The sequence below is a fragment of the Protopterus annectens genome, chromosome 1.part2, assembly GCF_019279795.1.
Source record: "Protopterus annectens isolate FY-2018-M chromosome 1.part2, PAN1.0, whole genome shotgun sequence".
NCBI lineage: Eukaryota > Metazoa > Chordata > Ceratodontiformes > Protopteridae > Protopterus > Protopterus annectens.
The window spans coordinates 1,007,208,643-1,007,228,555 of NC_056727.1; positions in this window are offsets into that span (position 1 = coordinate 1,007,208,643).

Consider the following 19,913-nt stretch of genomic DNA (forward strand, 5'->3'; position numbering starts at 1 on the left):
GTGACGCTAGCCTCTCAGATGCTCATGTGTCATGGAAACAAACACACACACATGTGGTTGTGGGCTGCCGTCCGTACCCATCTCCACCTGTGGGTTGCTATCATCCCACACACTCCTTTTATGTATGTTCAGGCTATGCACCTATGTGGGGCTTGTGTGCATGCAATACGATACTATGTGCCTTTGCACCCATCACAGACAATGTCACACAGGTACACCGGCAGCCATACACATCGCAGCTTGTTGTCAGCACGTCACATGTGGTACACACACCTAACACATCTCCTGTGGGACATGGTAATTTGTATGGGCATGTCCAGTTGTCACATACCACAGCTACCCCTACATGACGGCTATGCAGGACATGTGTGTGGACATCTACTGTGACATGTACACGAGCAATGCCCCTACCTACATCACATGGTACTACCTGTGGAGTATGTGTGTCTGCATCCATGCTATGGCCATAGATGACAATTGTACATCAATATGTGCAACATACCTCATTGGGGTTGTCATGTGCACATGTTCCATGTGTCAATGCATTGTTTGTGTCTGTTGGGCGGTCATTGTTGTGCATGGTTTACATGGCTGACATAGCGTACTGTGTCTGATTCCAGGTACTTCATTCGGCTACCAGCATTGTACCTGGCAATACATTCCAGCCATCATGTAGCCAGCTTAGATGACAGTGGGAGGTGTTCTGCCATGTGCACATATGTCACACAGTACGAGGGTGACTGACACACATTGTCAGGACTGGGTTCTGACTGCTGTGGCTGTGTGTACCGGTGTTGACAACCATGACTGCACCAGATGGTGTCTTCTGGATGTGTGACATTCACAACAAACACCTACATTCACATAGCAGCGCATCGTCCACGACAATGGACATTCCTGCATGAACACTGTGTATGGTATGTCTGTATGACCACTGCATATATCACTGGTGGCCACCAGCATGGCTGCCTACAACAGCAGTGTGTATCCTGTGCAAACATGGGTTACACCAGTCACAACACACCTGTGTCAGATGGCCCTGTAGTGGGTGACAGTGCAGTTCCATTCATCATGTAACAGTATACATCGTGCACCAGTATGTTGCAGACATGTGAACGGCTGTGCTAGTTGACATATGCACACATGACACATCACCTGGTACACCGTGTCTGCCTTGCGACCTGCTATTGTGACCACCCTGTGATGACATTGTACGGCCCACATGCACTTGGACATGTGATGGCTCAATGGTGAATTAACCCTCCAGGTGTGTGTCTAGCCAGGTGTCCAGTAGCCACTGGTCTGCATGCAGGGATAGTCTACATTGGCCTACTCTGTCACTGGGACTGTTGACTATGGTCATACTGTTGTTATGCAGGCATGTGCTGTTTGTCCAGTCTGATAGTCGTGTTCAAACACACTACCGTGGCACACATGACATGTGGACATCTGCCTAAGGTGTGCAGCCCACATGTACAGCTTCACATGCTATGCTGCCTGTGCAGTGGTGTCACATGTCTGTCTCCGGCAGGGCTGTCACAGGTAGGCACAGCATGCAGTGATGTGTGACAATGCTTACACCCTCCACTGTGCTGTACACTAGCACTGCACACACAGTACAGCACACATGTCATTTATCTGCAGTGCCTGGGACCTGCCTCCATGCCCTACACGGCACACCTGCCATTCCAGATTGTACACAGATCATACCTCCCAGGCACATACCTGGACTGCAACACACACGGGTGGGTGGTTCCCACACCACACCGTGATTTACACACATACTGTATATTCCCATGACACATTGCATCATAGGTAGTCCATGTTCAGATACCCATGTTCGTGGCAGCTACGCACATTGTGACACGCGACAGTGAATACACTGTACACCACAGGTTACATGCCGGTCAGGTTGGCATACTGTACATTGCACCTAGGACAGTTGCTACTGCTATGTATTGCCAGCAACACGCCCTTCCCTAGTATGGACTCCCATGTACCCACACATGCTTGGCCATGCAGTACACATAGCTGGGTGACACATTACACGACACATACCATACCTACACTACCCTCAGCATGCACCACACCTCCATGTGTCTGTGTGCTAGGCCTACACACCTCCCCCCTCTGTTTGCTGAACATCCATGCTTACCATCCCTGCTAGCCACACCCTAAACACACAACCATAGCAGCATGCATGGTACATACACACTACAGCCGGTATTACTGACATCCACTGACAGTGGTAGTTGATGGCATGGCACCCCGTACGATGGACAGTCTACGTGCCTATGCCAACACTGATCACAGTGCACTTCTGCTACATTTACACACTGGTAGGGACCATGCTATTCCACACTGAGACATGGTGGTACTGGCCTTTTCACAGACGCCACAGTGGTATTCCTGTTCCATGCACACGTGCTGTATGGGCACATGTGCAGGCTGTTGCACGGTAGTTATGTTCACCTGTGTCTTGTGTGTCACTTGACAGTCATGGTGTGTCCTGATGGTGCATGACATACTCCACAACTAGCTACCTACACATGACTGCCAGACATTGCAGTGTGGGCCCTCATGCAGTGTGGTGGTATGTCTCTGCTGTTTGACTACATCCACATTCAATGCAGCATACCACGGTCATGCAGGCATTGGCGACACAGATGTTGCTGTCATCGTGCCTGCCAATGGGGTACCTACCAACAATACACACTCTCACTCACTACAGGGTTCCAATCCTTGGCTGGACATTGTATTAACCCTGTGGACACATACATAGTACTGCCATGCACATGTTATGTCCGGGAACACAGTCCCGATGTCACCTCAAACCGCCGTAGTTGTTGTATCCCGCCAACCTGGCTGTTACATGTCTCTGCAGCAGCACACGTCAGTGACTGCTAGCCCATTCATGTACGTTGTGCACCCTGACCACCACACTACCACATCTATCACACTACACATGGATGGTACTGCATTGCACGTATGGGGCTGCATCTCTACACCCATGACTGGGCCATTCAGTATGGCACTGGGCCACATCTTGACATACATGCTTCACACACTCATTGACTACCTGCATGCCTTTCCTGGCACCCTTGTTGGGCTTCTGTGCGCCACAGCACACCACATCACATGCTGGCCACCTGTCATATTATTGCATGGGTGGTTGGGGTGGTACAGAGGGTATCACATTGGACATGATCCGCTCTTTGCCCTTCAGCACCATTCCACTTTATGCTATTGCCAGTGTACACATCCAGCATCACATCGTACCCTGTGTATCGGGATGTTACGCCATGTGCCTTCTGTACAGTTCACACAGTGGTGCAGGCATATCATGCTAACTACTACAAGTCAGGGACGTGTGACATTGCACGGTCCTCAGACATGTGGCCCCTCATGCTCAGTATTTGCATACATACACTACCTGCTGTCACACAGTACTGTACATGCCTACATATACCACTTCTACATACCTGGCAGCATTCTAGCTCATCCTACTCATGTTGCTGACACCCATACAGGTGTCAGTGTGGCAGATATATCATGTAGATATCATTTTATCAGTTACATCACACATAGTGCATACACATCACCTTTGCATACTGACAGTCATGCGGTGTGTATCACATGGATACTGTCCCTATACAGGCATATCACGTTGTACATGGTTGATGTACACACACATGGCCCACATGGTGCTGTGGTTGCCATATTACACCATGGCGTGGGTACACATGTGCAGGACCACGCATTTCTGGACCGTATGTCTGGCTGATACCTTGGGTGCCCTTGTACCAGTGCCATACACACATGTACACGCAGGCCGTGTTACAATAACACGTGTGGTGTACCTTACACAATGGATACAACGTTGCATGTCTCAGTATAGTCATGCTGTGCTCTCTACCCAGCTCAGACAGTTTACATATGCAAATGACAGTCATGTAACACATCTGTGCTCACCTGCATGCCACTAACACAGGGGTGTAATCTACTCTGCCATGGGCCATGTTCTCCGCAGTACTGATGCATGTAGTACTCCTACATGGCGTTTGCAGTGGGCAGGGTGGGAGGAGCAGTCCTGCATGTGTGCACACATGCCACATTGCTCAGCCGGCGTCTGTGTGACATCCACAGACTGGACACACACCATGCTGTGGGACATGGGTCCTGTGCACATCCCACAGGGGCACACTGTGTCACTAGTCATGTGATAGCTTCCTTGCTGGTAGGGTGACACAGACCCATGGTACCACCACGGCGGACGTACTGTATAGACATGACAGTTGACATCCAGTTCTGCCGTTCAGTGGACACTACCATGGGGGGGGTCAGTACTGTGTACATTGCACATGTGTTTACACACGGCTCTGCTGGACATCATTGTGGCACACATTGCACCTGCTACGGAACGTTTGGACATGGTCACTTGCTGTTCCCTCCATTTCGGGTACCTATTCTGCTACTACATTGTCCCATATGTGCAGGCCATACATATCTTGTGTATGTACATAACATTAGGCCATCGCTCCATCATGCATGCTATGCCTGTGATACTGTCTATGATTTGTGAACATATCCATCATGCCAGCTTTGCATTACACATAATTGACATAGTCGCTCCTACTGCGTGGGATACGTGCACGTCGTGCGCACATTCCGTATGACATCGATGGTATATGCCCATGCACATGTGTGCTGTGACACTATACATACATGTCCTATCCCCTGCTGTGGCACTTCATTGTTGGATATCCACTGCCAGCATCAGCGTGGGTGGTGGCATTGTTCTGTGTTTGCAACCCCTATGGCAGACCTGGGGTACGGTTACCACCTGTGCCACTTTGCAAGGGACAGTCCCTCCTTGGGCAGTTGTGTCCTGACAAAATATATTACAAATGGCAATTGTCCTGAGATTGTAAGACATCACTATATGCCATTCTTATGTAAGAGTTGCATCACATACTTATTTATGTATGTACATTCCTAAATGTTACAAGACACACAATAAGCAACTTAACTGCTACAAGACTACAGTTTTCTTTATGCAAAACAGTAGAGTTCTAACCTTTGTACTGACCATGGGTATGTGTCCACCTGTAACATCTGATGTGTGTCCCGTAGATTTCCCACTTTGGCCATTTGAAAAGGTGGCAAGCCGAACCTGGGGTTATCCCGGGTGTGTACATGTTGTCCCACTGCTGTGCACACGTTGTCCACAGTCGTTGGTATGCTGCGCGTTTTAGCATTACATATCCAACCTTCGCCTCTCTCTGCCTGATGGACAGGTATCTTTACCTACACACACCGTTCACATACTGTACAGATTCGTCATACGTATCGTGCGTTACACACCAGTACATGTCGTGGGTTCGACATACCTTTCCAGCCTTTTGTTCTGGGTTCGTCTCTATTCCCTTGTTTCTCCTTCTCTATTCGTGTTAGTTCGGTATGAACATACGGTTTGAATATCCAGGGAGTCTTCCTTATATTCGTCGTCACCTGAGGCATGTGTGTTAATCAGGCCAATAGCTGTTCCTCGGTGTGTACTTATGCGCATATCGGCGGTGATCCCCCTTCCTTTCGTTCGTTAAGCGTCGGCAATAGCCCATGGTTCTTTCCTCGTGTGGCCGTTGGTTATTTGCAATACCTTCGTGAGGATGGTATGTATTGTATCATGTTTGTGTGACTGCATCCGCTATGTGTGGTGTCGGGCACATTTCGCTGTGGTGTTAGCCGTGGATTGTGTGTGTTGAGTATGGTATTGTGTTCGACATGTGGGTCCCCGTGTCCTGGCGGCGTCTGTCGATGGCGTTGTGCATTCAGATGTGTTACATAGCTGTTATTTTCCTGTACATAGCGGATGCAGGGATGCATCAGCCACTGCTAGTGTTTCCCAGGAGCTTGTTGTGGGTATGCCGCTGTCATTCACTGCCTGTATGTGTTTGCTACGGTTTTAGCTGTTATCCCTTTGATATGTGCAATGGGGTATATCTGCGGATGTGGGTGATGGGTACGGGGTGTGAGTCTTGCATTTATACATACCAGATATGCTTGTGTGTGTGCTCCATCCCTGCTTGGGGAGCTGTGGGTTACCTGTCTGTTGTTCCGGGAATGTTTGTTTGGTTGATGTCGTCTGCTGTCGGTATCGCCTGCATGTGTGCTTCCTGCACGTATTCCTCCTTCACATCGGTTATATATCTGCGGATGTTTGTCCGTGCCTACTATCCATTGGCATTTTGTCGCTGATAGTTACGGTGAATGTGGTCCTATACTTGGGGCGGCCTGTATGCTACCGGTAGCCTCCTATTCATGTGCCGCTTGCTTACACACCGCGGTATTTACGGGACCGTAGGTGTTCACGATCGGTGCCGGGATAGCACATTCGTATTTTCGCCGTACATGCCTGATGCTGTGTAACGTTGGCGACGGACCGTGTGGAGTCTACCTTATGGCCGCCATACCTACGGTCATGGTTTGTACATGCGTCCTTTGCATCTCCTGTTGGCTATGGCCCTGTGGTACACTTTGGGACATTTCCGCTTTGCATCGTTTTACGTCGCCACGTGCATAGCCACTGAGGAGATGTCAGTACTACTTTGTGGGTACTGCTGTACATACGCCTATGGTTCCTGTACTGTATGCCTACGCCTGTTATTACACTCCGCCTGTGACATGTCATCTACATACACAGTTTACAGTGGCACACACATTACACACACACAGCGGAACACACGACAACCTCACCTCACACACACACATATTGCCACCATGGCTGTCAACCTTCTATTTCCAGAGTGAGGAACACACACAGTAGTAATGTGAAACAAATGGGCATAATGTGGAACACATAGTAATGGCATAGTGACAACTTCAGCTAAGTAGGTCATAGGTTGATTGTAATATGCTGATTTACTTACAGTGAAGAACCTTTACTGACTTACTATGAGTACATTCTATTTACCAGGATGTCATTTATATACATTCCTAACAATGGATGTTTGACAGACATTTTCAATGTGGAACTTGGAGGAACTGCGAGGAACATGAACTGTTTTACACCCCAAATGAGGTACGTTCCTCATAATGTCGTACACTTCACTGGTATGCTTTCCGCTTTCGCACCGACGGTTGAACACAATACCTACGTTGGCCGCATCGCCGGTGGCGGCGTGTATCTCCGCACTCATATCCTATGGATATGACACGCACATATCTAGGGTTGCCACCTTTTCAAATACACAAAGTGGGACATTGTCTGTGGAAACGTCAGATTTTGCATGCAAACACATACCCACGGCCAGTACAAAGGACAGCAATTCACTTTTTTGACAGGATACAAACCTGTAGCATTACAGTTGCTTATTCTGTTTATTATCATATTTAGATGTTTCTTCTACAAAATCACTTGTTTTATGCGACTAATATAGAAATTATGGGAAATAGTTTTGTCCTACAATCTCAGGACATTTGCCATTTTGTCAATGTTTTTGCAGGACACAACTGCCCAAAGGGGACTGTCCCTCACAACGTGGGACAGGTGGTAACCCTACACATATCCCGTTACTGTACCGTGGACTGGTGACCATCCCGACACGTGGATATGTATTGATGCAGGTTAACATTTCCATGGCTGGCGTTACCTGCCCTGCCCACCCTCCAGGATGATCGGGTTGTCGGTCACTATGTTTACTATGTGGTGATTTCGCGTCTTACTTATCTGTGAACTTGCATCCCTGGGTTCCATATTACCCTGTTGTACTTTATATCTGTGTATGCGTACATATATTTCTACATGTGTACTGATGTGTATTTCTGTATCTGTGTATGCACATGAGTACATATGTGGTCGACTTGCGGCGATAGTGGCAGCATACGGCTACGCCGTGTGCTGTAGAACCGGCGTGCGTTGAGGTGTTGGCGTTCCATGCTCTGCTGGCTATTGGGTGTGCGGTGTTTGGGCGGTGCCTTTGTTGGAGTCACACATACATCCGCACATACGGTACACATTACGGGCGGACACGTTTGTGTGGCGTCCATTTTACTGTGTGTGCAGGTCAGGAGGTGTCAGTCCATGGGGCCTACACTGTCAATGTATGTGCTATGCGTTCCCTCTTTGCCAGGGCGTAGGCATATTGGGTACGCCTCTGTCTACCTACTGGGGCTGGCTCAGTGTGTCCATGGCGCTGAACGCCCTGTGCCTGTGCTTGCCCTGGCAGTTGTGGCGGGCTTGGTGGCCCTCCGGCATTATGTCCCTGCAGCAGCTGTTTCCGCAGAATCATATTGTGTAGCATACAACATACTATGAATATGTGGGCACTTGTGCCTGGAGAGTACTGCAAGGCTCCACTGGATGTATCCAAGCACTGGAACCGTGATTTCAACATCCCGAACACACGCTCTATGATTATTCTAGTTTGTGCGTGTGCCTCATTATGGCGTTCTTGCATGTGTGTGTGTGCATTCCTGATGGGTGTCATCAACCACGGCTCCAGTGCGTAGCCAGCATCCCCCACAAGGTGACCTTGTGTGATGTCCCCCCTGGCGAATACCTGATACAGCTGTGAGGCATGCCAGATATGGGAGTCATGGTAGCTTCCAGGGCTGCCAGCACACACATCCATAATAATGCCCTGCGCATTGCACACGACCTGGCAATTGATGGAGGGTATCCCTTGCGGTTTATGTAGCGTCTACCCTGCTCCCGGTGGTGACTTAATTTCTATGTGCGTACAGTCTATCGCACCCAGGACCTCCGGTATTGTGCCACACGGTGGAAGCGGCGCATATTGCTAGCCAACTCCTCCTGAGATGTGGGGTAATTTATGTGCTCATGGGCATGTGGTAACATGGCATCCAGGAACTGGTGTAGTACCCTGGATGCTGATGCCTGTGAGATGCCCATTATGTCCCCGGTTGGCCTTTGAAAGGTACCCGTAGCCAGTATTCGCAAGCTCACACATACCTTTGTGTCCACTGGGATGGGCTCCCCTCTGTTGTCTCTTGTTCTCAGGCGCGGCCGCACAGCTCCACTATTTGCTGTAACGTGTCCCTGTCCACCCTGTAGCTCTACTATCTCCAGGTCTCGCAGCCCCTGGTAGGTCACCCTTGGTCTGAACACTCTCCTTCTCCTGTGAGGCCTACGGTCGTTGTCGGCACCACCCTCCACAACTCCGTCTGTCTCTGCCACATACCTATGCATCACGGCCGCGGCGGCACCCAGCATATACATATTAAAAGTTCCCCGTCTGTTTACACCCTACGGTGCGGCGTTTGGGAAATCGCTGTGTGTTGTGTGCATTCACATTTAATACTGTTGTGCTGTATACCCGGTGATGTCATTGGGTGTGTCTGTGCCGTATCCACGGATTATTTCCGTGGTTTTACGCTTGCAGCTGCAACGGTACTGCCTGTAGTGTTACATTACAGTTGCCTGCATTGCCTTCGCCTGGCATCTTACATTACTGCATCCTGCAGGCACATGGCATATGATGCATTTTATCTGCAGCCGCAGTTATGCTACCTCTGTACTTGGCTGTGCTATTTCGGTTCTTTGCTCTTTGCTCTTTGCATTTCTACTACATCCCCTACTATCTTTGCACTCATATGCCTCCCCTTTCCCATTATGCAGGAGTCTGCATGCAGAGTTATCAGCTGCCGGCGTTTGCCCTTCCTGCATTGATTGGTGTTAATTGCTCGTTACGGATCCATTTACACTGCTTCCGCATTTCCTCGTATTCTCCGCATTACCTTCCTATATCCCTGGTTGTTGCCGGTGAGGCCGTCACATGACTGGTTTAGGGAACGTAGTCATCCTCGTGCACATGCATTTGTACGCGCATTCTGTACTCTCAGCGCATCTATTTCCTAACACGCCAGTCCTGATGCTGTGATGTGCATTGTACAGCCCAGATTTGCTGACCTCCAATATCCTTCCTCCTACAGTGGCACACCCCTCTGTGGTTGACATGTATCTCGTGTAGGCCACTCCTCGGTGTAGTACCGCTCGCCGTTTGCTCCATCCTTACGCGGCGCCCGTTTTGCGATTCACTATTATCTGCCTCATTTGCATGGAATTGACTACTAATACATGGTTACGGCGCGGCCACCGCCACCACTCCTTGACAACCATTGCGCTGGGGTTGCAGCTTTACATACATACTATGGTGTGTGGTGGCTGTGCAGCTGATTTGTGTTCTACTGCTCTTTTAGGACATTGTCATATTATTTCATTGCTTTACAACTTCTGTGCACATATCCCGGGGTCTGCTGTTCTTTCTACATACGTGCCATTTATGTCATTTTTACATTTTGTGCATATTTTCTTTGGACATTCTCGGTGCCTTTCCACATTGGCATATTGCACCTATATGATACCTGACTTTGACAGCCTTCCGTTACTCCTCCGGTATGTTTGGGTAAATGTAAACCGTTTTTGGTTTACATTGCCGCGTTCCTACGCTACGCCTGCGCCACTTCGTGGATCGCTATTTGCCCTCATTTGCATGGTGCAATACCGCACACAGTGTGTTTTGCATACCTACGCCGGGGGCGGGGATGGTCCGGCGCACGCCGGTAGTGCACGTGGAATTCATTCATACCTGAATCGCTAAGCAGCCATATTTGGCGTTATAACGCCGACGCTATGCTGGCGCCTGGCGCAAGGTTCATGAATCCCGGGGATTGTCTCTTATAGTTAATTCAACAGTTGCAAAGAGTTAATAAAACAGTTCTAAGTCATAAATTAAATTCTGTGATTGCAAAAGAATAAATTGATCAAGTTAAAAAAAAAAGTTGTTAAATACATTCAGTTTTGGTAGTAATACTTTAATATCATTGTATTAACTATGTAAAATTGCATTTTGATTTGTTGTATCAAACTAAAGGTTTATTTCTTAATGTGCTTTCTATATAAAATGTTTTGAGTATGTTTAAAAACAGAGGGAATTGTTAGATTTTATTAATATAATGCTGAAATTAATTATGTTGTAAATATGCTGAAAGAAAAAGCTTGCTTAAATGCAGAAACAGAGTTTAGTAATATGTGATCAGCAGTCATACTAAATGACCATGGCTTGGAAAAGGAATCTGCTGAATGGACATTTTCCCTTACAGACTTAAAAACAGGATGTATGCAAGAGCAAAAATACAAAATCTGCTTTTAAAGAATGGACATTTTTCCCTTACAGACTTAAAAACAGGATGTATGCAAGAGCAAAAATGTAAAATCTGCTTTTAAAGAATGGACAATAACACTCTGACAATGTGTTTTCTCAAAAATATGTTTTTCTGCATGGAAAACAGGATATGCTTATCAGCATTGGCACAAGAACAGATGTTCTTATACAAAGATCCAAATAGAATACAGGACAATGTGTTTCCTCAAAAATATGTTTTTTGCATGAACAACAGGGCACTGTTACAGGATATTCACACTGTCAGAAAAGCTGGTCTCTTACAAGACATTGTTAAACAAGGAAGCTTAGTATTGTTTCTACAGGATAAGCAATTCTCCAAAATAGAATACCAAGAGGACTAAAACAGTATATAAAGAGCTGTATAAATCCAGTTATGTTAGAGGTATGGTAGGGACTCATTTGTCCTAAGGTAAATGGTATATCTCTCACATCATCTATACTATATGAGAAGTAAAGTTGGAACAGTACTTTTAAGCTGCAAGATTGTTCCAGTTTGATTTATTATAAAAGTTATTGGTTACTGCTCTTAAAGACAAGTGCTGCAAAGTATATTCCCTCATCAGTGTATATTCTGCAGGTTTCTGTATGCAATAGACTGTGAATGCAAATATAACCAGACTTTGAATTTTAGCAGAATCCAGCCAGCAAGACTGAGTGTCATAAGAACACTTCAAATCCATCACACCAAGCAGTAAGCAGCTCCATGTAATTTTTTCAGATTCTTAAGAGTATCTACATGCAACAACACCATTTTTAAAAATTTACCTGTAAGAACTCAAATGAACAGATAAAATTCCTTGATGTTTTAGGGAAAAAAATCTGAAATTGGGCCGTTGGCTACTAGCCTGTATAGAAAACCAAGTAGAAAGAATTCCATATTGCATAAAAACAGCATGCATCCAAGACATGTTAGCAAAAATGTTATGAAAGGGCAGTTCCTGAGAGCGTCAAAATTACATAGTAAAATTGATGAGTTGGAAAGGTCCATGGAAGTGTTAGGAGGAGAACTACTTGACAGAGGATATAACCATACAGAAATAGACACCATCATAGAAAGAGTATATTCATGCCACACTTTTTGGCCACCTAACTTGGAACGAAGCACAAAAGGCAGAGTCGTGTCCATATTCATTAAGGATATCCACACCTCCAGGCTAGTTGCTCAGCATAATGCATCTGAGATTATCCAAGTGCAACTAACTCTGGGCAAGACTGCAATGCAAATTGTAGCTTGTTACAGATCCACCACCATACCCCAAGATTTCCACGCCTAATTTCTTGATACACTGGAAAATATTAGGGTACAACCTAACACCCTAATAATGGGTGAGTTCAACTACCCCACCATTAACTGGGAAAACTACTCATGTACCAACTCTTGCGCTCAACGTTTTCTGGAATTCATAAATTCCAATGCCTTGTATAAACTTATCCACACCCCCACCAGGGTCAGCAATATCCTAGACCTGGTCATTACCAACATGGGCAACCGAAGTTCCACTCCAGAGGTCAATTCCTTGTTGGTCAGATCCGACCACAAGCAAATCACCCGAGACATCCACATCCCAGCCCCACCCCCCATTAGGGAAACCACTGTAAAACATTTCTCCAAAGCCAACTTCATGCTTCTTAAGACAGAAGTGGCAAACTTCACGACACCCATGCTGATGGACAATAGAGATACGACTGCTGAATCCTATACAATTGCATTTTATAAGCACTTACATGAGTGCATGGATCATGCAATCCCTAACAAAACCAAGATGCTATCCTCCAAAAATAGGAAGCCAATCTGGTGGTCCCCTGCTATAAACAAACTCTACAACAGAAGAAAGAAACTGTTGCAAAAATGAGTAAAATCCCATGATTGGAGGAACTCCGTGGTCAGCCTCAGTAAGAAGCTGAGATCCCTCATAAAATCTTCCAAAGCTAGTTATGAAAACAAAATCACCACTGATTCTAAAGACAACCACAAAGCATTCTATAGCTATGTCAAGAATTTCAATGGCAACACTCAGATCTGGCCTGAGTTACAATGGCACTAAACATACAGAACCAACTGATATTGCCAACATCCTGGCAGATAGGTTCAGTGCTAACTTTACCCCTCTCTCATCCCCTAAAGGGCCCATCTCTATACCGGAAGAATGCAAAATACATGTAATCATGGCTGCACAGGTAAAAAAAACACTCTCCAAAGCCAAGAACACAGCATCCATGGGACCTGACAACATCCCAAGCTGCGTTCTATATGAACTACAGAATGAACTAGCACCCCATCTAAGTACCATGTTCAATCATAGCCTCACCTCAGGCTTTGTGTCCCCTGAATGGCACACAGCAATGGTTATCCCACTCCACAAAGGGGGAGCCACCACAGACCCCAGGAACTACCACCTCATTAGCCTGACGAGCTTGGTCTGCAAGACTATGGAGCATATCATCATAGAACTTATAAACAATGACACTGGTAATCTCCAAATTCTGGACCCTACCCAGTTCGTATTTGTAAAAGGCAGATCATGTCTCCTAAACCTGATAGACTTCTTTGAAGCAGTCACCAAAGCTGTAGATGAGGGTAAGGTGGTACACACAGCCTATCTGGATCTCGCCAAGGCTTTCAACACCATCCCCCACTCTGGAATTATAGACAAACTCACTAAACTAGGTATAAATCCCTATGTCAGAAGATGGGTTACCAACTGGCTCACTGACTGAACCCACACTGTGAAAGTAGCAGACTCTAAATCCAACTTCAGACCAGTGACAAGTGGAGTATCACAGGGTTCAGTCCTAGGTCCTCTCCCGTTTGGTATCTACTTCTCTGAAATACAGGCTAACAAAGTTCGCAGATGACTGCAAACTAGGAGCCATAATCAAATCTCCTAACGATGTGGATATCCTACAAAAGGGCCTCACTGAGACAGATGCCTGGTATCAAAGCCATAGCCTCAAGCTCAATGCCAAAAAGTGCATTGTCATCCCTTTTGGTAAAAACTCTGTACCCATGAACTACCACATAGGCAGTAGTCTACTTAACACCGAAAGTGTGATAAGAGACCTTGGGACACAGGTGGACAGCAGTCTCTCCTTTGATAATCACATCGCCACAGTAGTCAGGAAATCCATCTACGTGGCACACCTCATCACAAAAGGTTTATCATCCAGGAAAAAGAGAGGTCATTGTTCCCCTCTACTCATCACTCATTAGACCCATTATAGAGTACAACGCCCCTTTTGGTATGTACCTCACAAGACATCTACAACAACTGGAAAGGCCACAGAAATACCTCACAAAGAGGATTACTGGCCTTAAACAGATGCCCTACGCAGACCACCTCAAAAACTCCACCTTTACTCTGTCGCATATTGCCTACTCAGAGGCGATCTCTGCCGAACATACAAAGCTATGTCAAACCCAGAGCTGTTGGACTTGCTCCATGTAAAGAAATCCCAATCCCTCCGAGCTACACACTCTAGGGACGTAAACCTTGTCACTACAATAAACAGAACATGCTGGAGGGATAGATTCCTATATCAGAGACTTCCCATACTCTGGAACAAACTACCTATCTATATCAAACAAAGCTCCTCATTAGCACTCTTCAAGAAAAATCTTGATGAATGGATGGGAGATAGGAAATTCACCCCGGGGATCACTTCTGTGGCTCTGCTTGACAGGGGCATAGGAAAATAATTTTCTTGGGTGGCAAAAGCCAGGGTACTGTTTGGCTAGGCTTATATAGGCCCTAGGGCCAATAGCCTAGTACCTACCTATGAACCTATGAACTAAATGCAGACAAACCCCCAGGCATTAATGAAGCTGTTTCTTTGAAACCATTTTAAAGGCAAGAGCCTTAAAGCACTAATTCCCTTCTACATGGTTCTATAGGCATTCACATTTGAACTTGCATACTGTTTTTAACAGTTTTATGTCTATTTATGTTTTTTTCTACTATTTTTAAATTAAGTGACTCTGATATAAATATTTAATTGTTTGTCTTAACTGATTGGTCACTTTGAAAGTAGATATATATATATATATATATATATATATATAAAGGAAGGCATGGGATGTTTTATCAAGTCTGATGAAGCGACCTGAAAGGTCATGAAAGCACATACTTTGTCCTTGCAATAAAGAATTTTCCTTCCAATGTGGCACTTCAACTTTTTAAACTTTTTATACATACTAGTGGCTCTGAGGTGAAGACTGAGCTGTTCATCTGGTACCTGTGTTTTTGTCTTTCTCATTTTTTCAGAAGCTGTTAAAGAGTCTCTAATGTCTTGTTCTTCACTATTGCAACTGCTCTCTTAGCCAATTGTTAGCCAACCAACATTCCTTCTGGCAGTTTTCATATCCTCTTCTGTCTGCCTGATGTATGCATTCAGGTCTCCCATTATCAATACCAATTCATGTTGTCCTGCTTAGTCTAGTAGGTCCTGCTACTGTTGCCTGAATGCACTCATTTGTTACTATCACAACCATGCTGTGAGGTGTAGGCAGAGATTATGTATAGTGCCCTATTCTTACAATGGCATCTGATTGCCTTTAGTCTGCAACTAATTCTGATTTCATCCCTTCTTGTCTTCTGAAGCCTCTCCCACCACAATTCGCACACCCCTTCTAGACTGTCCTCTTCCTTCTCCTCCTGAGTAGTAGACAACGGATCCCAACCCAAGTGCCTTTGTTGCACTGCCCTTCCATTTTTTTCTTCTGGATACAGAGAATGTCCAGCAGCTTCTTTACCATCGTGTCATCCACTTCCAAGTTGCAGTTTGCCAGTTCACCTACATTGAGTGCAGCAATCATGTTTGGCACGTTGAAGCTGGACAACTAGACACTGACTGGCCAGTAGTTACTGGCTGAGTGCAGCTGCGCTTCATGGTGGGCACACACTAGTTAACAGAGGCACATAAACCCTTCTAACATTAGCATGGTCCCCTGGCTTTGGTCAGAGTAGGCCAGTAACCATTTTTGGTGATATTAGCCAATTTTTATATCATGGAGTGGCTAGTCCTGACAAGGTGCACAGTCTGTGATCTGTTCTCCTGATTAGAGGATACTGCACACCACAGCTGATACACAAAGTGATTTGTCTGTACAACTCTTCCCCGGATATATATCATCTAGAGTCTATGCTGCTGCATCCAACTCCATTCCTCAGTGATTTTGAGGTGATAACACTCAGCATATTTTTAAGATATGGGAGGAACCCTCACAGAGAAACACATGGAAAGCATGCAAACTCGAACCACGAACGATCCACTCTGGCGAGCACAGTGCAATCCAAGGTAGTAGTTTCAAATACAGTTCTCAAAACAGTTCAAAACAGCAGCCTTTACTTGACTTCTCTTTACTTAACCAGATTAGAACAAGTAAAGGCTGCCATTTTGAACTGTTTTTAGAAATGTATTTGGAACTACTGCCTTGGATTGAATCGATTCTCATCATAGTGGTTTGTTCATGTTGAGTTTTTTACCACTGCTTTATGCTTGGAACAAGTTACTGTGCTTATATAGCATGCAAACTCCATACAGCATTGTCCAGAGGTCAGGACTGAACCTTATGTCTTTTGTATGGGAGGCAATGACCTTGACCAATATGCATGTTGTGTCTCTATGACAGATAAATAGATAGATATCAGCCCTCCCATGACACTGCCAGACCAGTCCATCCTCTTCAGGTAAAATGCAGTCTTGGTAAGTTATTATCAAGGCAGCCATCAAGGTTTTCTTTTTAGCCTTAATCCATGCCATGGTTTCCAGTGGTAATTGTTGAGTTTGTCTGCAGTGCCAGTCTCTCAAACATGTGTACTATTGCATATGCCCATCTCTGCCTACAGAGTTTGTTGCTTATTGGGCATGCTGATATAATAACCCATATACCACTGGTGAAATCACTATAACACCCCCCCTGCCCAGAACTTAAGTTTTTTTTAAAAGGCTGAGAGGGAATTATTATGTGGGCATAGGCATTAGAGGCTGTTCATGCAGATGAGTAGTCCAATAAGGTTATGGTGGAAAACTGAACAATGAGAGAGGAAGAAAGCGATGGAATGAAGTTAGGAAATAACCAGAGAAGCATAAGGAGTTATGAAAATAAGTTGTTTATACTAGAGAAAGACTGTGGGGGGGGGGGTCATCAAAGCAAGTTAAGGCATAAGGGCTGTGAAAAGAAAACAAGGAATTGGAAGAGGAAGAAATATAGGAAGCTGACATAATAATCTGATAGAATTTCAGAAGATAAATGAGGAACATATAAAGACAATGCAAAGAACAGTTTTGACTCAGGAAAAATTAGGTACGAAATAAAGAAGGACCTTGTCTACAGCTGTCTCGCTGGCATACAGGGACAAAGCCTTGACTCTACCCCAGATACAGTAAGCTTGAATAGAATTCATTAGTCATGGTGCTAAAGGAGCCAGTCAAGGAGAGATGTAAATTAATGGCAAAGAATGACCTAAATATCCTGGATGAGAGACTAGTACTACTCTTTCGGCAAGTGTGACATCTAGAGGGTAGCCCTAAAATCTACTTTTTTTTGTCAAAGTTTGAGATTCAGATGGCCAAAGTGTCATACTCGGGCCAAGCATAAATAGGTATTTAGAAGTGTATACCCACTTTTGGCTTGGCATAGGATGGCATTGATCATTTGCCAGGATAATTTGGGGACAGAATTAAGTGAATTATTTAAAAGTGCAAACCAGACACAGATTTTCATATCTAAAAATCCTTACCATCACCTCCACAGCCTGGAAATAAGATGAGGAAAAAGTGACCTTGACCTCTTACGAAGCCTCAGGTTAATTATTTCTGGGACAAACATGATATTTTATAATACAGTTGGCCAGTGTGGTATTCCATTTCGCTATGCTTATTAAATCCAAAGCACCACATGAGGTAAAATGAACTGATGAGTCTGAGCACCCTTTCAACACAAAAAGCAGTCCCATGCTTGGTCTCGGTATTATCTACCATTGTGCGTCATTGAATTTGGATGATACTTTAATAATGATGTCATTTAAAAAATCAAGTATAAAGGTTTGAGATTTAAAGGAGACCATGAGAAATAAGGTCAGATGCTTTTGTGATACCAGTAGAGATGGAACCTGTCAGCATGCTCTCTTTCATGCTGTGAAAAACTGTTATAATCATGTAGTTCTGGGTATATTAAGACAGTTATATATACATTTCTTTAAAGTTTTGCAAATAAAACTTATATTGGTATGAAAAAAAGGGCATAGCAAAATTAATTTAAAATGGGTGGCGAAAGCCAAACACACTCTGGCTAGGCTTATAAATGCCCTAGGGCAGATAGCCTAGTATGAACCTATGAACCTATGAACCTAAAAATATTAACAGAAGAGGGTTGAAGGTTACTAAATGAGTTAAATATGGCTGTTTTTTTACTGTGAATGCATTGGCACTTTGATAATGCAAAGGTTGTAAAGATGCTTAAGAGGCTGTGGGACAGGATTTTGACATGAGACAACAAACCAAGGGTGTAGGCCATCTGCTTTGACTGGGAATTTTTTTGGAACTTTTAAAAGAGAGGAAGATTGAAAAGTAACTTCTACTGTGAATTTGGTAGAATTTTGAGATGCAGAGAATGTAGTTGTAAGTCAGAAGAACTTTATCTTAACACCAAGAGAAGGTATGCATACTGAAGGAGTGGCAATACAGTTTTCATTGTCGGAGTTTGTAGTGGTGTCTGCTCAGTTATTTGTTTGACTAAATTCCAGAATTTATTTTGTTTTTTTTTTGGACTGTGTTTTGGGAGGTTAGTAGAGGTATGAACTTTTTTCTCCTGATATGTAGGGAGAGTTTGTCCTAAACCCAGGCTTCATCCCTTTGGTTTCAAATGGGTTTTAACTCTTTAGTAAGCCATTGATAATTTGGTGGTCTCAGGAGTCTGGAGCTTTCATAGAAACATTTATCTTGCAAATGAAGCACTATGTTTATAGCGGAGTCCTATTTAGCTAGAAGGTGATCTATGATTGTTTGAAACAATACAGCTTAGAGGGCTTCAATGATTTTGTGTGTTCTTAGTCTGAAGGCAATTAGTAAGAAAGAAGGTTATTTGGTACTGTTTAGAGTATGAATATAAGTTGGCAATGGTAAATAATGGCAGCTGGGTGCATGGTAAGAAGTGAAATTGTATTTATAGTGTCTGTCATTATCAGCTGAAGGAGGGAGTAACTTCCTGTTATATATGTTGGCCTAATGTACCACAGACTAGTTACATAGGACACTGGGAGGTAAAGATGACAAGAATTCTCTAGTCGGAGGAATTGGGAATGTTTGTCTTGATGTTACCGGGAATAATAATGTCTTTGCTAGGTCCTGTTTGTTTATAAAGTTATTTAAGTGAACAATTCATCAAGTTCAATTTGCTGGGGGCAAAATAGACTAAACAAAGATGAGTTATACCCTGGTTTTGAAGAAGATAATGCTAGATAGTTCCTGCCAGAGGAATTTAAAGAAGAACTTTCTGAACACTGAGATTATCTTTTATAAGGAGAGTTTTACCAGATATCCTCTGAAAAGAATTTAAATCATGGGAAGTAAAAGTCTGTGTTAAAGTAGTGATGTAGCTCAAAGACTCTGTAATTACCAGAATATCAAGTTTTTGAGTAGGTATGTTATTGAAGCTATTAAGCATGTTGTATTACTAAGACCTAATTTCTGAGAGAAGATGTTTAA